A 26,448-nucleotide genomic window follows, 5' to 3' on the forward strand; every position below is an offset into this window, starting at 1 on the left:
TCTCTCTCCTACCCTCTCTCTCTCCTTCCCTCTCTCTCTCTGTCTCTCTCTCCTTCCCTCTGTCTCTCTCTCCTTCTCTCTCTGTCTCTCTCTCTCTCCTTCCCTCTCTCTCTCTCTCTCCTTCCCTCTCTCTCTCTCTCCTCCCCCCTCTCTCTCTCTCTCTCCTTCCCTCTCTCTCTCTCTCCTTCCCTCTCTCTCTCTCTCTCTCCTTCCCTCTCTCTCTCTCTCTCTCCTTCCCTCTCTCTCTCCTCCCCTCTCTCTCTCTCGTTCCCTCTCTCTCTCTCTCCTTCCCTCTCTCTCTCTCTCCTTCCCTCTCTCTCTCTCCTTCACTCTCTCTCTCTCTCTCTCCTTCCCCCTCTCTCTCCTTCCCCCTCTCTCACTCTCCTTCCCTCTCTCTCTCTGTCTCTCTCTCCTTCCCTCTCTGTCTCTCTCTCCTTCCCTCTCTCTCTCCTTCCCTCTCTCTCTCCTCCCTCTCTCTCTCTCTCCTTCCCTCTCTCTCTCTCCATCCCCCTCTCTCTCTCTCCTTCCCCCTCTCTCTTTCTCTCCTTCCCCCCTCTCTCTCTCTCTCCGTCCCCCTCTCTCTCTCTCTCTCCTTCCCCCTCCCTCTCTCTCCTTCCCCCTTTCTCTCTCTCTCCTTCCCCCTCTCTCGTTCCCTCTCTCTCTTTCCCTCTCTCTCTCTCTCTCTCCTTCCCACACAGACAGACAGACAGACAAACTCATTTATATATATATAAAAATTATTTGTACTTTTTTCATAACAACATGCCCTCAAATAACCCTCGGCACCGCCGGGCACTCCAGCTAGTGTGTTTGTAATAAGCAAAAAAATCTCTCCTAGCCGCTTCAACAAAGGCGGACAAAAACTTTCGGAACCATATTCCTAGCCGGAGTCGGCACCTTCAAGTGTTTCCTTGAGTTGGAGATTTCAGTGGTTGCCTTCGGCTTGGTACATTGTAAAAAAAAGACCTGCATTTCTATAGCGCCTTTCACGACCACCGGACGTCTCAATTTACAGCCAATGAAGTACTTTTGTAGTGTAGGCACTGTTGTAATGTGGGAAACGCAACAGCCAATTTGCACACAGCAAGCTCCCACAAACAGCAATGTGATAATGATCAGATAATCAGTTTTAGTGATGTTGATTGAAGGGTAAATATTGGCCAGGAGACTTGGCGAACTGCCCTGCTCTTCTTCGAAAATAATTGGGCCAAATAATGATATTCATAAATCAGTCCGACACACTCCCATTTGGGCCGCTGTGGGATCTTTGGGACACATTTGCTCGTTGTCTCTGTGTGCCATAATGAGAGTGGAAGGCAGGGAATGGAAGTGGGTGGTTTAGGAATTGCGTCAATAATAGGGTCCTTAATCCGTACTCCAACCCTCCAGGTTCTCTTCCTGAACTCTGTGGAGCACTGAATAAGGGGAGGGGGAGGGGAGGCTGAAGAGCTGTGATTGGCACGGGAATCAATTAACTGAGTGCACGGGAGGTTTACAATCAGCCAGGCAAGCTTCGTTCCACTTAGACTTTCCCCAGACCCAAAATGGCTTTACTAGACTGGATCCATTGATTTAGTATTAGTGCGATGCTCCAATGCCTCAAGAATGGATTTAAAGATCGACAGCATGGTTATACTAGGTCAGCTTTGAAGTGGAACTGTGTGTGATTTGACTTATGAGTCGCAGGAGGAAAAATTCAGTTGTTTGCGCCTCCTGTTAGCACCTTAAGAGGGCACTAATGGGGCACAAAGCAACTAGCGCCCGGGCGCGGCGATGTTTGCGCCGCTCACAAAATTAACTAGACATTTTGCGGCGGCGATAAACACTACCGCCATGACCTCCTGCGCCGGCAGATCGTGACGTCAGTCGAGTGTGCAACGTCCCAGTAGCACCCCAGACCGGATAATGAGTGGCGCCCCTTTCCTTACCGCCTGCCGCTAGCAACGACAGGTTGAGGGGAGCGTTTTGCAGTCAGGAAGGGACTGGGGGAGCGCTATTTAAAGGCGACCGCTTCCTGCCTTTTTTTTGTTGGTGACATTTTTGCACCACGCATTCTGAGAGAGCGAGAGAGAGACTTCTGGAAAGATTCAACGCTGTGTGAAGGAGTTTTGGGTACTGAGCAGCACTTTGCAGGTTTATTTTGATTTGCCCTTCCTTGCTTCGCCAGCGCTCTGAGGTAGCGTCTCTCTCCTCAGCCTTTGCGCCTTAAGACAGGTGCAGCACGGTGGCATAGTGGTTAGCACTGTTGCCTCACAGCGCCAGGGACCCGGGTTCAAATCCGGCCTCGGGTGACTGCCTGTGTGGAGTTTGCACATTCTCCCCGTGTTTGCGTGGGTTTTCTCCGGGTGCTCCGGTTTCCTCCCACAGTCCAAAGATGTGCGGGTTAGGTTGATTGGCTATGATAAATTGACCCTTAGTGTTAGGGGGATTAAATACGTGGGGTTACAGGGATAGGGTGGGATATGTGTTGGTGTAGGGGTTACGGGGATCGGGTGGGATATGTGTCGGTGCAGGCTCGATGGGCCGAAATGGCCTCTATCTGCACTGTGGGGTTTCTGTGATTCTGTGGAGTGCCTGATTTATCGCTCCAATCACCTCCAGGGGTGACAAAAGCCAAGTTTACCGTTGGAGGCGATAATTAGTGCCAGGCGCTAAACTTTGCGCACGGCCGATAATGGCGCCCCAAGCGGGGCGATACTGAATTTTTCCCCCGCAGTATGTTCAAGCTTATACCTGGCCTCAGTGTGAAAGCCAGTGTAAATTCGATCCCCGTAGGCATTCGATTCAGGGTGACATAGATTTACCTTCATGCCAGTATAACTTGGCAGTGGGCTCAATGTCAAATTATCTCATTGTACTTGCCAAATGCCCTCATTACGTCTGACTCATCCCAACCCTGAACCACACACCTCTTCCTCATCTATCTCATTCTGTCACCAACAGGGATTTCAAGTAAAAAAATAATGTCAATCCTGTTTGTTCAAAGGGGCTGACTTACACCCTCAGTGTCAGCTGAGACACAGTCGCCTCTGAGTCAGAAGGTTGTGGGTTCAGGTCCCACTCCAGAGACTTGATCCTATAATCTAGGCTGACACTCCCAGCGCAGTATTGAGTGAGTGCTGCACTGTCGGAGGTGCCGTCTTTTGGAGGAGATGTTAAACCGAGGCCCCGTCTGCCCTCTCAGGTGGAGGTAAAAGATCCAATGGCACTATCTCGAAGAAGAGCAGGGGGAGTTCTCCCCTGGTGTCCTGGTCAATACCTATCCCTCAACCAACATCACTAAAACAGATGATCTGGTTATTATCTCATTGCTGTTTGTGGGAGCTTGCTGTGCACAAATTTACTGCCGTGTTTCCTACATTACAACAGTGACTACACTTCAAAAAAATGTCATTGGCTGTAAAGCGTTTTGGGACATTCTGAGGTTGTGAAAGGCGCTATAGAAATGCAGGTCTTTCTTTCGTAGGAAGAAATAAAATGGATCCCATCTGTAAATCCCACTCAATTTGCTTTTAACAGATGTAATGAACTAAACCCCCAGGCTTTACTGCGATGGGTCTCTTGGCCTAACAGCGGCATCGGGTTACCTTGGTGGAGCGATGACATTCCTGAGTCTCCATTCCTTTTTTTAAACACAGTACAAGTGTAAACAATACACAGCGCGGGGCAACAATAAGAGGCTGGAACTGGGCAAACCCAAGGCCTGCTGTGTAATGTGAGCCTGGCTTGACAATCTGTCAAATCAATTAAGCAGACCAGACAGTCATTAAAAATCTAGAACGCACGCGGGGCCTCCGACCTGATATTAATATTACATGGGGCTTTGTCGTCCTAACCCCCAGAGCTCGTCTGCATGCCGAACAAAATGAGAGTTGAAAGGCAGGGCAATTTGTCTCATTCATCAGCTATTGTCATCCCTTTCCCTTTGTGGGGCCAAGTAAGTCCCTCGACGCAAACGATTGCCGCGTTTGTCTTTGCGGCAAGTTTCTACTATTTCCTCTTTAAGTCAACCCTACCCCCACCTTGCCCCACCATCCGTCTCCTCCTCCCTGTTCATCGCCGATCTCCGAGTAATCGCAGAAAACCTTTCTCCAGCGAAGCAGGGCTGGGAATCATAGGACGAGTCCCTTTTTTTTTTGATGCTGGCATGGCTTTGGATGTGAACTGACTGCACAATCGGGAGGCGGACTGCATTCTGCGCGGGAGGAAAACCTGGTAGAGATAAGACTCTCGCGTGACGTGAAGTGAAAGGAAAAAAAATGTTCTGCGTGTAGCAGAACTTCACGGATAAAATTCATGCAATCTTACCATTGAAAATAAAAATGATTAGTGGCGAGATGAGAGAAACTGGGATTGTTCTCTGTAAGAATACACCGTTCACGGTAAATGCGACTGAATCTAAAGTGACCAAATGTACCGACAAGCTTTGAGGGCAAGAGGCTCCTTGGCTAAAACATTTGTAAAATAAATGATGCGCTTGCAAGCTGTTTTTTTTCCTCCAAGATCTTGAAAATTCTGTGAGTACCAGGAGTCAAACCTCAGACGCAAAAACAAGGACTTTTTCCAACCCCTGATCGTCTGGCCTTGTTTGACCAAGCGTCAAAACAGATCGGAAAGAAAGTGAGAGAGAGAGAGAGAAAACAACGCTGTTCACACAGTTCGGGACATGACTGTTGTGTGCGAGGTGCCAAGTTTTGGGGTATAAAAGAAGCTGTAAATTGACCACTCGCGGCTGCAGTCGCGAGCAACTTGGTCAGATGCCAGTTAAAGTCATGCGTCTAGTCACTGCCGTGCCGAACTCTCACTTACATGTTTGTGGTTGCTTATGATCACTTGAGCTTAAAGTAAATTATTTAGATTCATGCCTGCTTGCTTGTAATAAGTAAATGAACTGAGTACGGGTTGTATTTGGTACTTACTTGTAACCTCTTGCTGATTTAAATAAAGAATAGTTTACCCCGAAGTCTTTGTCTCGAGTTAGCTGTTCCACAGGTCGGAACTCTATAAACTGTCAGACAATCTGAATGTCCTCCATCTCCTTAGAGCAGGGAAGGTTAAGGGGAGATTTAATAGAGGTGTTCAAAATTACAAGGAGTTTTGATAGCGTAAGTGACGTAAGAAAACTACTAGGCACTTGGTCTGAGTATTAAACAAGGCTTTAATCAACTGTTTTTCAACATGGAGATCTAGTTGTGTCCTTCACTAGTTCCTGTTAAAGAATGTCCTGAGCAAGCTGGGCCCATGCCTGAGTATTTATACTCTCCCTGGACAGCGCCACCAGCAGGCCGTCCAGTATTATTTCATAAGTCATTTCCACATGAAGGACAAGCTTCATGTCAGTAAGTAAAGAGAAACTGTTTCCAGTGGCAGGAGGGTCGGTAACCAGAGGACGCAGATTTAAGGTGATTGGCAAAAGAACCAGAGGGGAGATGAGGAGAATTTATTTCATACAGCGAGTTGTTATGATCTAGAATGCGCTGCCTGAAAGGGCGGTGGAAGCAGATTCAATAGTAACTTTCAAAAGGGAATTAGGCAAATACTTTAAAAGAAAAAAATATGCAGGACTATGGGGAAAGAGTAGGGAAAGAGTAGGGAAGTGGGTCTAATTTGATAGCACTTTCAAAGAGCCAGCACAGGAACGATGGGCCGAATGGCCTCCTCCTGTGCTGTAAGAGTCTATGAGTATGTGATCAAACCCTGGAGTGGGATTTAAAACCATAATTATCAGGCTCGGAAGGATTAATTACAAGGTTGCAAGCTCATTGAGAGGTTAAGATGGTTTACATATAGAATAGCGAATAATTGGCAATGATTACAAGGCAAGAATTTTTTTGAGAGGTTCAGATGATTAATACATAAAATATATTAGACATCTTCGGGTGATTACAAGGTAGAATTCTTTTGGTCATGTTACAGACTATGTGGGAGTTCAGCTTCGCAGTGTGTATCTGTCATCTGAACACTGAATTGCAGTGGTCCTGAAACTCCCTGCTCTCCCGCCGTTTAACGTCAGTTCTTCGATGGGTTCCGACTGTCTCCAACCTAAAGTCTCAGCAGGAAATCAGGACGATCTCTTTGGGACTTCAGGGCCAGAAAAATAATCAGCCCAGGGCTCCCGCTCCTTATCGTTATCTACGATAAGGATGACTGTCGGTGAAGACAGGGATTGAGCTTGGCTGTGATGCTGTCATGGTGGAATAGCCCTACGACACATTATTTAGGCTCATGCATGAAGAACAGCCACTTGAGTAAGGTACTGGACGGCTGCTGGCCCCAGCATAAGTCCCCAGTTTAGCTGGTGTCAGTGGGTAGCACCCTCACTTCCCACTCAGAAGGTTGTGGGTTCAAGTCCCACTCCAGAGACTTGAGCACATAATCTAAGCTGACACTCCCAGTGCAGTACCGAGCAAGCGCTGTACTGTCAGAGGTGCCGTCTTTCAGATGAACCGTTGAACCGAGGCCCCATCTTCCCTCTCAGGTGGATGTAAAAAAGATCCCACGGCCACTATTTGAAGAAGAGCAGGGGGGAGTTCTCTCCGGTGTCCTGGGGGCCAATATTTATCCCTCAACCAACATCACTAAAAACAGTTGATCTGGTCATTATCACATTGGTGTTTGTGGGAGCTTACTGTGTGCAAATTGGCTGCTGTGGTCCAAAATTACAACAGTGACTACACTTCATTGGCTGTAAAGCGCTTTGGGTCGTCCTGAGGTCGTGAAAGGCGCTATATGAATGCAAGTCGTTTTCTTTCTTACGAGAGAGAAGGAGAGAAAACCCACGGGAAATTTATTCATTAAGTTTGCATCATTGAATCTCATTGAATAGACATTATTTCTGCATTGAAATTCTATGTGGCAATTTTATTTTGATGAGATACTGCTGTGAGGTGGCCCTTGTGGCATGCGTGGGCACCTATTGGTCCGAACTTTATTAATATATTTATCAGGGGGCTCATCTCGTTCCAGGCAAATATAAAAATCATTACATGAAGTGCAATCGCCCTCAATATAATATCTGATACAAAACCCTCAAATCATTATAGCTGGCTTGTTAAGGTCACGGCCATAATTTCCGCAAGGTTTGTACTAATCTCTTGCTGAAACCACAGCAGGACATTGGGATAAACCCCGGTTAAAATTCAGGGCCCACATATCGCTTACGACTTCAAAACCTCATCTGTGATTCCATCGTAGTCACTCTACATGAAATCCCATAGTCCCGTACATCATAACATTTTCATATGCAGCGGATAAACAGGATACAGTACTGCAGTGGTTACATTACAAACAGCAACAAAAACTTGGAGCATTTATATAGCGCCTTTAACATAGTAAAATGTTCCAATGCACATCACAGGAGCGTTATCAAACAAAATTTGACAGCGAACCACATAAGGAGATATTAGTGTTGTGTATGTACCTTTAAGAGAAGAACTGATTTTATACTGCAGTACCGGCAGTGACCACACCTGTATAAAAAGCCCTAGCAGGCTTCTGTACTTCAGTCTGACGTTTACTCTCTGTTCAGTAAAATACCTGTTTTATTGTTCTCCCGCAGTCCGTGTATTATTAAGGCGCAGACTCTACAGTGGCGACGAGCAGGTTCGAAACTCACCTGCAGTACTGCATCACCTCACGGGGATCTTTCCCTGAGAAGAAGTTTCTTGGAGGTCGAAGTCAGAGCAACGGGCGTTGACCGCGGGCAACCGCCCAAGGATCCATCGGAGTTCGGAGGATTGCGGGAGAGGCTGTGGAGAGCTGGGCTTGGCTCCCCAGTCAAGGTATTCCAGCAAATTGTGCTGGTAGCAGGTAGTGCGCTGACCCTTCCGGACTGCGGCGGGCTCGAGCTCGATCGAGCGGCTCTGCAAAGGGGCTGCGCAGCGTCGCCGGGAAAAAAAGAGAGAGAGAGGGTGGAGAGCACATGCGCGGTCGGTGCTCAAGAACCGGGCAGCGGAGAGAAAATAAACGAGGGGAAGGAAAAGTGAGACGCGCCAAAGCCGCGGGTTGCCGCCATTACCCTGTAGAACGCTAGGAGCAGCGTGGTAGCAAGGGGAAGAAGGAAAAGCGCGGGAGGCGCCATTTTATTCCATTGGGGAAGAAGAAAAAGCACGGGAGGTGCCATTTTAAATCACCCAAGATGCCGAAGAGTGGCAGTATCACTGCTTTCGACAACGAGGTAGAAGACTGGACCACGTATGTGGAAAGAATTGAAGTGTAATGCAATGCCAATGAGGTGGCCAATGGAAAGAAGGCGTCGGTATTATTAAATTTAATGGGCGCAAGAACGTACGGCCTATTGCGGAATTTAATTACCCCAGCTAAACCAATGGAGAAAAGTTTTGAAGAGATTGTTAATATCTTACAGGAACACCTAAACCCTACACCGCTGCTGATAGCAGAAAGATTCAAGTTCCATAAAAGAAACCAGCACAGAGATGAGAACAATGTTGACTATCTTACGGAACTACGCAAGTTATCGAAGCACTGCCAGTTCGGAGCAGGACTGGCAGACACCTTACGGGATAAGTTTGTCTGCGGGCTCCAGAGTGAAGGAACCCAGAAACGACTACTTTCGGAAAAGGACCTGACGCTAGAACAGGCTTTCAGCGTGGCAGTATCCTACGAAGCAGCAGCACAGGGAGCTGCAGAAATACAACAGAAACCACAAGAATACAGCGCTAACGAAATGGCGTATGGAGCAGAAAAGTGCTATCGCTGCGGCAGAACAACCCATGATCAGAAGGACTGCTGGTTTAAGGACAAAGTATGCAGGCAATGTGGGAAAATGGGACATATAGCAAGAGTCTGCAGGTCGGGAAAGAAAACCAACACTACAAGAACTACTAAGGAAAAGTACAAGAAAGTAAAAAAAATGACAGACAGTAGTTCGGAAGATCAGGAGAGTGATAATGACTCCGGGAGCAGGAGACTAAGTTGTCTAAAGTTACACAACGTGATCGCAAAAGAGGATCACCGAACCATTTGGGTCACCCTCATGATAGCAGGGTCCCAAGTAAAGATGGAATTGGATACAGGATCAGCCCTAACTGTCATGAATCGACAAGACTATGAGTGGCTATTCTCACACATACCATTAAAGGACACGTCCATTGTATTGAAGACATACACGGGGCAAAAAGTCTACCCCAGAGGAGAAATAAGGGTGCCAGTTAAATACAACGGCAAGGAAACACAGAAACTGTATCTATATATACTACAAGATGGAGGACCACCATTATTGGGACGTGAATGGATCCGAAAAATACAATTGGATTGGCATTCCATTCAGGCGCTAACTGTGACTGACAAACAGGATGATGACGTCACACCTGGACGACTGTCACAAATTCTAACTGACGCGAAAGAGGTGTTCTAACAAGGAATTGGGACTCTAAAAGGAGTAACGGCAACGATAAAAATCGAAGATAACGCAAACCCAAAAATTTTTAAGGCCAGACCGGTGCCGTACGTGATCCGCCCAGCCGTTGAAGCAGAACTGGAGAGTCTGGAGCGTTCAGGTGTGCTGTCCAAGGTGGACTGGAGCGAGTGGGCCACACCCATCGTTCCTGTAATGAAGAAATGATTGAGCAGCACGCCTGGGGAGCCAAAGAAGGTTCGCTTCTGTGGGGACTTCAAGGTAACTGTGAACCCAGTCCTGCACACAGTACAATATCCACTTCCACGGATAGAAGATATTTTCGCCTCACTATCTGGAGGGAAACGCTTTACGAAGATTGATCTGGCCCAAGCGTATCTACAAATGGAGGTGGAAGAAGCATCTAGGAAATACCTCACGATAAACACTCACAAAGGCCTTTACCAGTACAATCGACTGGTATTCAGGATAGCATCAGCCCTGGCTATTTGGCAGAGGGCGATGGAACAAGTCCTGCAAGGGATCCCGGGGACCCAGTGTTATTTGGACGACATCCTGGTTACGGGCGAAAATGACAGTGAACACCTTGCCAACCTGGAGCAGGTGCTCACTAGATTGCAGGAATATGGGCTACGAGCCAACCGCCCCAAATGCGAGTTCTTCAGGAAACAAATCTCATATTGTGGCCACATGATTGATGAGGAAGGGTTGCACAAGTCGCCAGACAAGATTGAGGCTGTAGTCAAGGCTCCAGCACCGGAAAATGTGTCGCAACTGAGGTGGTTTCTCGGGCTGGTGAACTACTACCATAAGTTCTTGCCGAATTTATCTACAATTCTGCACCCACTGCACGCCCTGCTGCAAACTGGAGTAACATGGAAATGGAGTGATGAGTGTAAGCGTGCCTTTCAGAAATGTAAATGCCTAATCACTTCAAAAGAAGTATTGGCCCACTACAACCCAACACTACCGATTCGGTTGGCATGTGATGCGTCTCCCTACGGCATTGGAGCGGTGCTGTCACACAAATTCCTTGACGGTTCAGAGAGGCCGATAGCCTTTGCGTCGCGCTCGTTAACCTCAGCTGAGTGTAACTACGCCCAGATTGACAGGGAGGCCCTCAGCCTGGTGTGGGGGGTGAAGAAGTTCAATCACTATCTGCACGGGCAGAAATTCACCCTACTGACTGATCATCAGCCCCTGGTCTCCATTTTTAACCCAAAGAAGGGCATTCCGGTGATGACGGCGCAACGGCTGCAAAGATGGTCACTTTTTCTAGGGGCACATCAGTACGACATAGAGTACAAGGGTACGAAGCAGCATGGAACCGTTGATGGGCTGTCGCGTCTACCGTTGCCTACGGTAGAGGAAGCACCTGCAGTGGACTCTGTTGAGATATTCCATGCGACCATAGTCGAATGTCTGCCTGTTACAAACTCAAGTATAGAGAAGGAAACCCGAAATGACCCGACACTCTCTCGGGTCTATGATTGGATGGTGAAGGATGGCCAGCACATGGCGACTCACTGTTGCCAGCATTCTCGCCAAGGAGAGAACAGCCGTCAGTGTGCCGGGGGACCCTGATGTGTGGATCCCGAGTGGTAATTCCACCCAAGTTGAGAGACAGAGTGCTCAATGAACTTCATGAGGGTCATCTGGGAGGGGTAAAAATGAAAAGCCTTGCCAGGGCTTATGTGTGGTGGCCGGGAATCGATAAAGAAATCGAGGACCTGACCAAGAGCTGCTCAGGATGCCAGAAAGTCCAAAATGCACCACCACAGGCCCCTCTACACCCATGGGAGTGGCCCTCATCTCCATGGCAACGGGTACACATTGATTTTGCTGGTCCATTTATGAACTCAATGTTTCTAATCGCCGTGGATGCCCATTCGAAATGGCCAGAGGTCATCAAAATGTCCTCCACCACCACAGAGAAAACTATTGCAATCCTACGGACCATCTTCGCCAGGAATGGCTTGCCAGAACAGATTTGCTCCGACAATGGGCCACAGTTTGTGTCCGAGGATTTCCGGAGGTTTCTGAGGAATAATGGGGTGAAACATTACACATCTGCCCCATATCATCCAGCCACAAATGGATTGGCTGAGAGGTTTGTTCAGACCTTTTTAAAAGGCAATAAAGGCGATGTATAACGACGACATACCACTACAACACAAGGTAGATAATTTCTTGTTTGCTTACCGGAATGCGACACATGCAGTCACCAACCAAGCTCCAGCCATAATGTTCTTCAACCGAAGGCTAAGATGTCGCCTGGATTTGCTCAAACCAAACATAAGACGAGATGTTGAGGATAAGCAATTCCAGCACATCAACGAGAAGCCAAGCAGGAGCTTCAAGATAGGACAAATAGTCTTGGCCCGCGACTACCGAACAGAAAAATGGCAGCCAGGAACGATATGCACACAGCAGGGACCACTAATGTACACAGTGGACGTTGGAGAGAGCATCGTGAGACGCCATGCTGACCAGATTCTATCTAGAGTCACAGGAACAAGCCAAACCTATACCACGAGCATGTGCACCTTGTAATGAACCCGAAGTACAGATTGCGTCTACCTCAGAAGCAGTGGTATTGGAAGCTGACGAACCAACCAATGACAATGAGCCAGAATCGACTCCACCACAAGAACAGGATACTCAAGAAAGGCGCTATCCAGTCAGGATCAGGAAGCCTCCTCAAAGACTGAACTTATAAATAATTATTTCAGTTGATGTATATAGTACCGAGAAAATTGTAATTGTAATTAGTTATTATTTAGTTGTTAAATGAATGTTATGTACTGTTTATCTAAAAGGGGAGGAATTGTTGTGTATGTACCTTTAAGAGAAGAACTGATTTTATACTGCAGTTCCAGCAGTGACCACACCTGTATAAAAAGCCCTAGCAGGCTTCTGTACTTCAGTCTGCCGTTTACTCTCTGTTCTGTAAAATACCTGTTTTATTGTTCTTCCGCAGTCCGTGTATTATTAAGGCGCGGACTCTACGATTAGGACAGGTGACCAAAAGCTTGGTCAAAGAGGTACATTTTAAGGAGTATCTTAAAGGAGGAAAGAGAGGTAGAGAGTCGGAGAGGTTTAGGGAGGGAATTCCAGAGTTTAGGGCCCAGGCAGCTGAAAGCACGACCATCAATGGTGGTGCGATTAAAATAGGGGATGCGCAAGAGGCCAGAATTGGAGGAGCGCAGAGATTTCGGAGGGTTGTAGTGGCTGGAGGAGATTACAGAGATAGGGAGGGACGAGGCCATGAAGGGATTTGAAAACAAGGAGGAGAATTTTAAAATCGAGGCATTGCTGGAACGGGAGCCAATGTAGGTCAGCGAGCACAGTGGGGTGATGGGTGAACGGGACTTGGTGCGAGTTAGGTTATGGGCAGCAGAGTTTTGGATGAATTCAATTTTATGGAGGGCGGAAGATGGGAGGCCGGCCAGGAGAGTGTTGGAATAGTCAAATCTAGAGGTAAAAAAGGCATGGACGAGGGTTTCAGCAGCAGATGAGCTGAGGCAGGGGCTGTGAGAATACTGGAAAACTCTTCACTTCACATTTACTTACTAACTAACCCCCTGAAATATAATCAAATCGTACTATCATTAGTTGTAGATTAAAGATTTAATTATGTAATTGTTGCACTTATAATCATACTTGTAAACCTGTTGTGAAATGCCCTGGGTGGCCCTGGTTTGGGAGGTAAAATGGAGGAACACTAAAGGCTCATGGGTCCGTCTTGACCAAAATTTAAAAAGGCCATTTCAGCATTTCTCATAAAAGAATAGCTGCCTGTAAAACCACAAGGCCAGCTTGGCAAGATTCCAGAGACCCTGATAAGGCACAAAGGCTAAGTCATAGCGAAGCCATAACGAAATCATAACTGTTCACTTCCCAGGCGAGATAAATGATGGACAAGGACATCATGTCTCGTTTGAATTAGACTCTGTTAGGGAGTGAAACACAGATGGTGTCAGGAGAAGGAGGGGGTCATGAGGGCGATGGCCTGACAGGGGCAGGCGGGATCAGTGAGTACGTGGCATCCCAGTAATTGGGTAGTGAAATTCAGGTGTAAGTCCACGATTGGGTAAACTGGCCCCCATAGACTTTGCTGTGAAGAAGCGGTATAGAAATGGGGTCTCTTAGACACAAGGGTTGTAGAGGGCCTTCGGCTGAAAAGCTTGGGACAGACGGACCAGGAGGGACAGACTGGCGGAGGGACCACATGCGTGACACCGACCGTACACAGAGTCTAAAAGACTAATGGGCCAGTGGGAGTTTGCTCGTGGAGATCGCAGCCTTTCCACCCAGGGCATAACGCGTAATATAACACTTGATTGCGCCTTGTTGGATGCTGCTCAGATGCTATAATGTATCAAGTCTTGCTTACACTGAATAAAGTATAATTACTGTCACCAATAAGGATCAAGTCGAATCTTTCAGAACTTAAGAGTGAAAGGGTTTATCGGCACAGACCCAGAAACTCAACAGAATGGAGCCGGGCGATGCTACGGTAATGGAAGTAGACGGTCTTGGTGATGGAGTGGATATGTGGTCAGAAGCTCATTCTGTGCTCAAATACAACACGAAGGTTGCAGACGGTCTGGTTTAGCCTCTGATGGTTGCCAGGTAGGGTGATGGAGTCGCCGGCTAAGGAACGGAGTTTGTGGCGGGGACCGAAGACAATGGCTTCGGTCTTTCCAATATTCCGTCAGAGGAAATTTCTGCTCATCCAGTACTGGATGTCAGACAAGCAGCCTGACAATTTAGAGACCGTGGAGAGAGGTGGAGGTGAAGTAGAGCTGGGTTTCGTTAGCGTACCAGTGGAACCTGACACTGTGTTTTCGGATGAGGTCGCTGAGCGTCAGCATGTAGCTGCGAAATAGGAAGGGGCCAAGGACTCCAGAGATAATGGTGCGGGAGCGGGAAGAGAAGGCATTGCAGGTGATTCACTGGCTACGACTGGATAGACAAGAATGGAACCAGGTGAGGGCAGTCCCACCCAGCTGTACGACGGAGGAGAGGTGCTGGAGCCCTAGGATGGTGTGGTCAACCGTGTCAAAGGCTGCAGACAGGCTAACTTGACTAATAACCTAAGAAAGATAGAAAGACTAGCCTTTCATGGCCTCAGAATGTTCCAAAGTGATTTAGAAACATAGAAACATAGAAAAATAGGAGCAGGAGTAAGCCATTCGGCCCTTCGAGCCAGCTCCGCCATTCAATATGATCATGGCTGATCCTCTATCTCAATACCATATTCCCGCTCTCTCCCCATACCCCTTGATGCCTTTTGTGTCTAGAAATCTATCTATCTTCTTCTTAAATATATTTACAGCTAATGAAGTACTTTTTGAAGTGTCGTCACTGTTGTAATGTAGCAAACGCGACAGCCAAATCGCGCACAGCAAGATCCCCCAAAACAGCAATGTGATAATGACCAGATAAAAAGAAAGACTTGCATTTATATAGTGCTTTCCATGACCACTGGATGTCTCAAAGCACTTTACAGCCAATGAAGTACTTTTGGAGTGTAGTCACTGCTGTAATGTGGAAAACACAGCAGCCAATTTGTACACAGCAAGCTCCCACAAACAGCAATGTGACAATTGTAATGATCAATAACATGTCATTCTAGAGTGGTACACTAGATGGAGCCGTAGAGCTGTATAGAGCTGTATATTTAGTTGTATGTGTTTAAGACTACACTACCCATGATGCACTAGGCTACCCAGAAGGCAGTAGTCAAGATGGCTGCCTGCACACAGAAGTACACATGCTGAATGTCTACAGATGCTGTACCTAGAGAACATGTACTCAATAAAGTGACTAGCAAAAGCTAGCTGTTCATAATAAGAATGTCTTGTTATTAATGAACATAACATGGTACCAGGATTGGTGAAGATCTGCTCAAAATTGTGAAACGCGACATGGAGAATTTGAAGCCACCGGAGTTTTTGAATCTCACGGGAAATGTCGACTACAATTGGTGGACTTTCAAACAACAATTCGAACTCTACATTGCTGCCATCGGGTTCGGTACGAAGCCAGACGCAAGGAAAATAGCGTTGCTGCTCACGGTTGCAGGCCCACAGGCGATAGAGGTATTTAATACATTTGTATTTAATCCAGAGGAGAACAGAAACAAATTAGACGATGTGCTAAAGAAATTTGATACACATTGTTCTCCCAAAAAGAATGAAACCTATGAGAGGTATGTGCTCTGTTCAAGGACACAGCAGCAAAATGAGACTTTTGATAGCTTTGTGACTGATCTGAAACTGAAAGCACAGACATGTAATTTCTCTGAGCTGAAAGCATCCATGATTCGTGACCAGATTGTGTTTGGTATTCATGATAAAAAGGTCAGGGAATGTCTGTTGAGAAACCGAACTGACATTGGAAAATGCTGTGAAAATATGCCAAGCCAGTGAGCTAGCTCGACAGCACGCGAAGACTTTCAGTGAAATCAATAATGATGCGATTGTAGTAAGTGCTGCTGTTGGTGCTGTGTCCTACAAGGGGAAGAAACATGGGCAGAACAGAAATGAAAAGCAATCGGAGGAAGGAAATTTTAATTGTAAATGCTGTGGTTACAAACACCAGTTAAGGCAATGCCCAGCGTTTGGAAAAATGTGCACAAAATGTCATGGAAAGAATCACTTTGCCAAACAATGCTTTTCAAAAGTAACAACAAAGAAAGGGCAACAAGTCAATATGATTGAGAACACTGATTTAAGTGAGACATTTTTTGTACGAATGGTGTCATGTGACAATGTCAAAAATGATACAGAAAATGTGCAGCCCTCAGATATGGACAATGCTGAACATAACGTCAATGCAGTAAAAGAGGACAAATGGATGATCCCACTGCAGGGGTAGGTCATGCCAGGAGAGCCCAGCCCCGTGATATGCTCCTCTTGCTCTATGTGGGAATTCAGGGACGCTGCCAGTGTCCCTGACCAACACGTGTGCCAGAAATGCATCCAGCTGCAGCTACTAATGGGCCGTCTTGCGGCGCTGGAGCTGCAGGTGGATGGGCTGTGGAGCATTCACGATGCTGAGAGGGTCGTGAATTACTCGTACAGTGAGTTGGTCGCACCGCAGGGTAGGGCTGCACAGGCAGAAGGGAAATGGGTGACCACCAGGTGGAACAATAGAAGCAGGCAGGTAGTGCAGGAGACCCCTGTGGCCATCCCCCTTTCAACCAGGTATACCGCTTTGGATACTGTTGAGGGGGATGACTTACCAGAGGAAGGCAGCAGCAGCCAACTTCCTGGCACTGGGGGTGCTCCTGCTGCCCAGGAAGGGAGGCAAAAGAGTGGGAGAGCAATAGTGGTAGGGGATTCTATAGTAAGGGGAACAGATAGGCGTTTCTGTGGCCGTAGACGTGAATCCAGGATGGTTTGTTGCCTCCCTGATGCCAGGGTCAAGGATGTCACTGAGCGGCTGCAGGGCATTCTGGAGGGGGAGGGCGAACAGCCAGAGGTCGTGGTCCACATTGGTACCAACGACATAGGTAAAAAGAGGGATGAGGTCCTGCAGCAAGAATTTAGGGAGCTAGGTAGAAGATTAAAGAGCAGGACCTCAAAGGTTGTAATCTCTGGATTACTCCCGGTGCCACGTGCCAGTGAGTATAGGAATAGGAAGATAGAACAGATGAATGCGTGGCTAAAGAGTTGGTGCAGGAGGGAGGGCTTTAGTTTCCTGGATCACTGGGTCTGCTTTTGGGAAAGGTGGGACTTGTACAAGTCGGACGGTTTACACCTGAACCAGAGGGGGACCAATATCCTTGCGGGGAGGTTTGCTAGCACTGTTGGGGGGGGTTTAAACTAACTTGGCAGGGGGATGGGATACAGAGTGGAGCTATAGTAGGGGGTGGTTTACAGCCAAATACGGAGGAAAAAACAAGTCAGCTGGGAAGGCAGTGCAAATATGTGAAGGCAAAAGGGAATATGGCAAGGCTGGAAGGCATTTATTTTAATGCAAGGAGTCTTGCAAATAAGGTGGATGAACTGAAGTTGTTATTGAACACATGGGAGTACGATATTGTTGCTATCACGGAGACATGGTTGAGGGAGGGTCAGGGCTGGCAGCTCAATATTCTGGGGTATAGAATCTTCAGGCGAGACAGAGGGGGGTGTAAAAGGGGAGGGGGTGTTGCAATATTAATTAAGGAGTCAATTACTGCTGTAAGGAGGGATGATATATTAGCGGGTTCCTCTAATGAGGCCATATGGGTAGAACTTAAAAACAAAAAGGGGGCAAGCACTTTGCTGGGAGTGTACTATAGGCCCCCAAACAGTCAGGGGGAGATAGAGGAACAGATATGTAGGCAAATCTCAGAGAAGTGCGAAAATAATAGGGTAATAATAGTGGGGGACTTCAACTTCCCCAATATTAATTGGGATAGTCAGAGTGTGAAAGGCTTAGAGGGTGCAGAATTCTTAAAGTGCATCCAGGAGAGCTTTTTGAGCCAACATGTAGAAAGTCCTACAAGAGAGGGGGCGGTACTGGACCTAATTCTAGGGAATGTAGCCGGGCAAGTGGTGGAAGTGTCAGTAGGAGAGCATTTTGGCAACAGTGACCATAATTCGGTGAGATTTAAGGTGGTCATGGAAAAAGACAAAGACGGCCCGGAAATAAGGGTTCCAAATTGGGGGAAGGCCGATTTTAATATGATAAGGCAGGATCTGGCCAAAGTGGACTGGGAGCAGCTACTTATAGGAAAATCCACATCAAAGCAGTGGGAGACATTCAGAAGGGAAATAGAGAGAGTACAACGCCAACATGTTCCCGTAAAGGTCAAGGGTGGGACCAACAAGCAAAGGGAACCTTGGATGACAAGGGATATACAAAAATGCATTAGGAAAAAAAGGGGGGCTTTTGGCAGTTACAAAAGACTAAAGACGGAGGAAGCCATAGAGGAGTATAAAAAGTGCAGGGGCATACTTAAAAAAGAAATTGGGAGAGCGAGGAGGGGCCATGAAATAACACTGGCGAGCAAAATAAAGGAAAATCCTAAGATGTTTTATAAGTATATTAAGGGCAAGAGGATAACCAGGGAAAGGGTAGGGCCCATTAGGGACCAAAGTGGCAATCTGTGTGTAGGGCCAGATGATGTAGGCGGGGTTATAAATGAATTTTTTGCATCTGTGTTCACTATGGAGGAAGACGATGTAGACATAGAAATCGGGCAAAGGGACTGTGATATACTTGAACATATTAGCATTGAGAGGGAGGAGGTACTAGCGGTTTTAGCAGGCTAAAAAGTGGATAAATCCCCAGGCCCGGACGAGATTTATCCCAGGCTGCTGTGTGAGGCAAAGGAGGAGATTGCAGGGGCTCTGACATAAATTTTCAGAACCTCTCTGGCCACAGGGGATGTACCAGAGGACTGGAGAACAGCTAACGTAGTACCATTATTCAAGAAGGGTAGCAGGGATAAACCAGGGAATTACAGGCCAGTGAGCCTAACATCTGTGGTAGGGAAATTATTGGAAAAAATTCTGAGGGACAAAATTAGTCTCCACTTGGAGAGGCAAGGATTAATCGGGGATAGTCAGCATGGCTTTGTCAAGGGTAAATCATGTCTGACCAATCTGATTGAATTTTTCGAGGGGGTGACTAGGTGTGTGGATGAGGGAAATGCTGTGGATACATGGACTTCAGTAAGGCTTTTGACAAAGTCCCGCATAGGAGACTGGTCAAGAAGGTAAGAGCCCATGGGATCCAGGGTGCCTTGGCACATTGGATCCTAAACTGGCTGAGTGGCAGGAGGCAGAGGGTGATGGTCGAAGGTTGCTTTTGTGACTGGAAACCTGTGTCCAGTGGGGTACCTCAGGGATCGGTGCTGGGTCCCTTGCTGTTTGTGATCTACATAAATGATTTGGATGAGAATGTAAAAGGTATGATCAGTAAGTTCGCAGCTGACACGAAAATTGGTGGGGTGGTAAATTGCGAGGAGGAAAGCCTCAGGCTACAGGACGATATAAACGGGTTGGTCAGATGGGCGGAAAAGTGGCAAATGGAATTTAACCCTGAAAAGTGCGAGGTGATGCATTTTGGACGGACAAATAAGGCAAGGGAATACACAATGAGTGGTAGGGCCCTAGGAAGCACAGAGGGTCAGGGGGACCTTGGTGTACATGTACATAGATCCCTGAAGGCAGCGGATCAGGTAGATAAGGTGGTTAAAAAGGCATATGGGATACTTGCCTTCATTAGCCGAGGCATAGAATATAAGAGCAGGGAGGTTATGATGGAGCTGTACAAAACGCTGGTAAGGCCACAGCTGGAGTACTGTGTGCAGTTCTGGTTGCCTCACTATAGGAAGGATGTGATTGCTTTGGAGAGGGTGCAGAGAAGATTCACCAGGATGTTACCTGGGATGGAGCGCCTCAGCTATGAAGAAAGACTAAACAGGCTGGGGTTGTTTTCCTTGGAGCAAAGAAGGCTGAGGGGGGACCTGATTGAGGTGTACAAAATGATGAGGGGCATAGATAGGGTAGATAAAGAGGAACTTTTCCCCTTAGTAGGGGGGTCAATAACAAGGGGGCATAGATTCAAGGTAAGGGGCAGGAGGTTTAGAGGGGATTTGAGCAGGAACCTTTTCACCCAGAGGGTGGTTGGAGTCTGGAGCTCACTGCCTGAAAGGGTGGTAGAGGCACGAACCCTCACAACATTCAAGAAGCATTTGGATGAGCACTTGAAATGCCATTGCATACAAGGCTATGGACCAAATGCTGGAAAATGGGATTAGATTGGACAGGGCTTGATGGACGGCGCAGACACGATGGGCCGAAGGGCCTCTTTCTGTGCTGTATAACTCTATGACTCTATGACTCTATGACTCAGGTAAATGGAGCATTAGTTACATTGAAACTAGACACTGGGGCAAAAGCAAACTTAATCAGTATGAGTGACATTAAAAATATGAAAGAAAAGTCCAAAATACAGAAAAAGTCAGTACTACTGAAGGACTATAATGGACAGAAAATAGATAGCTTAGGTGTATGCAGACTTAAAGTGACAGTCAAAGAAAAAGTGCATCATCTCATGTTTTCTGTTGTGGCTGAAGGACTTGATTCACTACTGGGTGACAAAGCTTGTGAGGACTTAGAACTGGTCAAGAGAGTATACCGTATAAACTGTGCCATAAACAGACCAGATGACTCAGTGGATTCTGTAGTAAATAATTTCCAGGATGTGTTCAAAGGATTTGGAGTTCTACCATTCACTTACAAGATCCAGCTAAAGGAGGATGCTCAGCCAGTGATACATGCTCCACAAAGAGTTCCAGCGCCCCTGCGTGACCGGCTCAAGAATGAACTGGACAGAATGACCACACTAGGAGTCATGAGGAAAGTCAAAGAGCCAACAGACTGGGTTAACTCCATGGTATGTGTAAAGAAAAAGAACAATGATCTAAGAATATGCATGGATCCAAAGGACTTAAATGCAAACATAAAATGTGAACACTACCAGATTCCCAAGCGAGAAGAAATCACCAGTGAAATGTCAGGTGCCAGATACTTTACAAAGCTCGATGCCTCACAAGGATTTTGGCAACTAAAACTGGATGAAGAGAGCACCAAATACTGTACCTTCAACACACCATTTGGCGGGTATTGTTTCCTCAGAATGCCTTTCGGGATAATATCTGCATCTGAAATCTTTCATAGAGCGATGGAACACATAATTGAAGGTCTAGAAGGAGTTCGGGTCTATGTTGAGGACATCATCATCTGGGGCTCCACACTGAAAGAACACAATGAGAGACTGACTAAAGTGCTACAGAGCATACGCCGGAATGGACTGAAGCTCAACAAAGCCAAGTGTCAGTTTGGCGTCCAGGAAGTCACTTTCCTAGGAGATATTCTATCTGGTAAAGGAATAGAGCCAGATATGGAAAAAGTAAACGCCATACTCAAAATGCCCCGACCCACTGACAAAAAAGGAGTACTACGCATCATGGGGATGATAAACTTCATTGGGAAGTTCATTCCTAACTTGTCAGCCAAGGCAACCTGTCTGCGACACCTGCTACATAAAACAAATGAGTTCGCATGGACAGAAAGACATGAAGAAGAGTGGATGAACCTCAAAACAGTGCTGACAACCACACCTGAACTCACTTTCTTTGACCCAACAAAGAGAATCAAAGTGTCAACGGATGCATCAAAGGATGGCCTAGGCGCGGTCTTGCTACAAGCAGAGGGTGAAGATTGGAAGCCTGTTGCCTATGCCTCCAGGTCTATGACTGTTGCTGAGTGTCGATACGCCCAGATTGAAAAGGAATGTCTAGGCTTGGTCGTTGGATTAGAAAAGTTCCATGGCTACATATATGGACTTCCCACCTTCACAGTTGAGACAGACCACAGCCCACTGGTTGCCATCATAAAAAAAAATCTGAATGAGATGTCTCCAAGGATTCAACAACTCATGATGAAGCTGCAAAGATATGAATTTGAACTGATCTACACACCAGGCAAATACATAGTGTTAGCAGATGCACTATCCCGAGCACCCACAATGAGTCAAGTGAGCTCTACTGAAGAAGACGTGGATGTTCATGTGAGTATGGTCACTGCTGCGCTGCCCGTGTCAGACACAAAATCAAAGCAAATAGCAGAAGAAACAGTAAAAGATACAGTGTTACAAACAGTAATAGAGAACATTCATCATGGTTGGCCAAAAGGTTCCTGTCCAAAATATTTTCACATAAGGTCAGAGTTGAGTGTCGCAAGTGGACTATTACTAAAACAGAACAGAATAGTCATTCCACAGGCTCTATGTCAAGACATGCTCAAAAGGATTCATGAGGGACACCTCGGAATTGAAAAATGCAAAAGGAGAGCAAGAGACACTGTTTATTGGCCTGGCATAAATAAGGACATTGAGAACATGATAGGCACATGTGAGACATATCAGAAACACCAAAACAAACAAACAAAGGACCCAATGATAGTAGCTGACATACCAACAGCACCATGGCAAAAGGTTGGTATGGACCTCTTTCATTTGAATGGTAAAGAATATCTAATAGTGATTGACTACTATTCTAACTATCCTGAGATGGCGCTGCTCTCAAGCACATCAGCAAGCAGTGTCATAATGCATGTGAAATCCATCTTCACCAGACATGGAATTCCCAGGATTGCCGTTAGCGACAATGGTCCGTGCTTCAACTGTAAGGAGTGGCAACAGTTTGCAGCACAGCATGACTTTCAGCACATCACATCCAGTCCTTTGTATGCTCAGTCAAATGGTAAGGCAGAGAAAGGTGTTCAAGTTCTCAAGCAGCTACTGAAGAAAGCGACAGAAAGCAAGTCTGATCCTTATCTCGCCCTGCTGAGCTACCGAGCCTCACCTTTAGACTGTGGTTCTTCACCTGCTGAACTACTAATGGGTCGCAAGTTGCGCACCATGCTGCCCTGCTGTGCAAATGAAAAGCAAAGTAAGGAACTGAGACAGAGACTTCAACTGTTAAAGCTGAAACAGAAATCATACTATGACAAGTCATCCAAAACTCTAAAACCATTGACAAGGGATGATGTTGTCAGGATTGAGGATCCAGATGCATGGAACAGGAAAGCTACAGTTCTTGAGGAAGTACGAGCAAGGTCATACACTGTTAGAACATAAGAACATAAGAAATAGGAGTAGGAGTAGGCCAATCGGCCCCTCGAGCCTGCTCCACCATTCAATAAGTTCATGGCTGACCTGATCCTAACCTCAAATCTTCTATCACTCTCCATCCACCCGAACCCATGTGACCTCCCGGGAGAGGCGAAAAACCAGATAAAAAACCCAATGGCCAATTTGGGAGATAAAAATCTGGGAAATTCCTCTCCGACCCATCTAGGCGATCGAAACTCGTCCAGGAGATCACTCTGTCCCTATATTTTCTACAGTACTTACCTTCTGTAAAGGCGATCTCCACCCCAGCCAGGAACAGGAATAAAACCATCTCCTGAAATCTAACACAGAATTAGAACACAGTAGGAGCAGAACCAGGCTACACGGCCCCTGGGCCCACTCCACTACCCACAGGGCCATGACCATTCCGAACCTAGACTCATGTCCAATTTCCTGCCCGCTCCCCGTAACCCTTAATCACAGACCTTCCCTTTTGTTCTTTCCTCCCCTCCCCGCTTTCCCAGCCTCTGGACTTGCTTCAAACCTATTGTATATCTCTAACTTTTTCCAGCCCTCCCACCAGATTTAAGGTAATTGGCAAAAGAACCAGAGGCGAGATGAGGAGAATTAATTTTACACAGCGAGTTGTTATGATCTGGAATGCGTTGCTTGAAAGTGTGGTGGAAGCAGATTCATTAATAACTTTCGCAAGGGAACTGGATAAATACTTGGAAAGGAAAGATTGGGAAAGAGCTGGGGAGTGGGGCTAAATTGGATAGCTCTTTCAAAAGAACCGGCACAGGCTTGATGGGCCCAATGGCCTCCTTCTAAGAACATAAGAACATAAGAACATAAGAAATAGGAGCAGGAGTAGGCCAATCGGCCCCTCGAGCCTGCTCCACCATTCAATAAGATCATGGCTGATCTGATCCTAACCGCCAATCTACTATCACAGAACCATCTCCTGAATCTAACAGAATTAGACACACGAAATAGGAGCAGGATCAGGCTACACGGCCCCTGGGCCCGCTCCGCTACCCACAGGGCCATGTCCGATCCGAACCTAGACTCATGTCCAAATTCCTGCCCGCTCCCCGTAACCCTTAATTCCCTTTACTTCTAGGAAACTGTCTATTTCTGTTTTAAATTTATGTAATGATGTAGCTTCTACAGCTTTTTGGGGCAGCAAATTCCACAAACCTACCACCCTCTGAGTGAAGAAGTTTCTCCTCATCTCAGTTTTGAAAGAGCAGCCCCTTATTCTAAGATTATGCCCCCTAGTTCTAGTTTCACCCATCATTGGGAACATCCTCACCGCATCCACCCGATCAAGCCCCTTCACAATCTTATATGTTTCAATAAGATCGCCTCTCATTCTTCTGAACTCCAATGAGTAGAGTCCCAATCTACTCAACCACTCCTCATATGACCACCCCCTCATCCCCGGGATTAACCGAGTGAACCCTCTTTGTACTGACTCGAGAGCAAGTATGTCTTTTCTTAAGTATGGACACCAAAACTGTATGCAGTATTCCAGGTGCGGTCTCACCAATACCTTGTACAACTGCAGCAATACCTCCCTGTTTTTATATTCCATCCCCCTAGCAATAAAAGCCAACATTCCATTGGCCTTCTTGATCACTTGCTGCACCTGCATACTAACTTTTTGAGTTTCGTGCACCAGGACCCCCAGATCCCTTTGTACTACAGTACTTTCCAGTTTCTTGCCATTAAGATAATAACTTGCTCTATGATTTTTCCTGCCAAAGTGCATAACCTCACACTTTCCAGTATTGTATTCCATCTGCCAAATCTCTGCCTACTTACTTAGCCTGTCTATGTCCCTTTGCAGGTTTTTTATGTCCTCCTCACTCACTACTTTCCATCCCATCTTTGTATCATCTGCAAACTTTGATATGTTACACTCGGTCCCCTCCTCCAAATTGTTAATATAGATTGTAAAGAGTTGGGGACCCAGCACTGACCCCTGCGGAACACCACTAGTTACTGGTTGCCAGTCTGAGAACGAACCATTTATCCCAACTCTCTGCTTTCTGTTAGAGAGCCAATCCTCCACCCACGCCAGAATATTACCCCCAATCCCGTGATTTTTTATCTTGAGCAATAATCTTTTGTGTGGCACCTTGTCAAATGCCTTTTGGAAGTCTAAATACACTACATCCACTGGTTCCCCTTTATCCACCCTGTATGTTACTTCCTCAAAGAACTCAAGTAAATTTGTCAAACATGACTTCCCCTTCATGAAACCATGCTGAGTTTGTCCTATTAAATTATGTTTATCCAACTGTCCCATTACTGTCTCCTTAATAATGGACTCTAACATTTTACCAACCACAGATGTTAGGCTAACAGGTCTATAGTTTCCAGCCTTCTGCCTACTACCCTTTTTAAATAAGGGTGTTACATTAGCAGTTTTCCAATCTGCCGGGACCTTTGCTGAGTCCAGGGAGTTTTGGAAAATTATTACCAATGCATCCACAATCCCTACTGCCACTTCCCTCAAGACCCTAGGATGCTAGTCATCAGGTCCAGGGGATTTATCCGCCTTGAGTCCCATTATTTTACCAAGTACCACTTCCTTAGTGATTTTAATTGTATTTAGCTCCTCCCCCCCCAGAGCCCCCTGTTTGTCCAGTGAACTGAGGAAGGACAGATTCTCAGGAGGAACCGCCGTTCCCTCCTGAAAACAGAAGAAACCATCCAAGAGCAGATTGATGACAATGCCGCAACTGAATCTTGTCATTCACCACCAGAACAATCTCATGAAAACACATCAGACTTACCCGTGCTGAGAAGATCCACACGTGAAGTAAAAAAGCCTGATAGACTTAATCTTTGAGTATAAAGTAAAGCTTTGAAAATGTGTTGACTGTTGTGAAAATGTTTATGTTTATAGAGCACTAACAAAAGTGTTACTGATATCTTCTTTATCGTGTTTCTTGTAAGTTGATTGATATTGATTTTGTTTAACCTCAAAGAAAGGGGGATGTAATGATCAATAACATGTCATTCTAGAGTGGTACACTAGATGGAGCCGTAGAGCTGTATAGAGCTGTATATTTAGTTGTATGTGTTTAAGACTACACTACCCACGATGCACTAGGCTACCCAGAAGGCAGTAGTCAAGATGGCTGCCTGCACACTGAAGTACACATGCTGAATGTCTGCAGGTGCTGTACCTAGAGAACATGTACTCAATAAAGTGACTAGCAAAAGCTAGCTGTTCATAATAAGAATGTCTAGTTATTAATGAACATAACAACAATGACCAGATAATCTGTTTTAGTGATATCAATTGAGGGATAAATATTGGCCAGGACACCGGGAATAACTCCCCTGTTCTTGTTCGGAATAATGCCATGGGATCTTTTATGTCCACCTGAGAGAGCAAATGGGGCCTCGGTTTA

This window comes from Somniosus microcephalus, chromosome 6 (assembly GCF_052327205.1).
Source record: "Somniosus microcephalus isolate GS21.2 chromosome 6, FLI_Smic_1.0, whole genome shotgun sequence".
Lineage (NCBI taxonomy): Eukaryota > Metazoa > Chordata > Chondrichthyes > Squaliformes > Somniosidae > Somniosus > Somniosus microcephalus.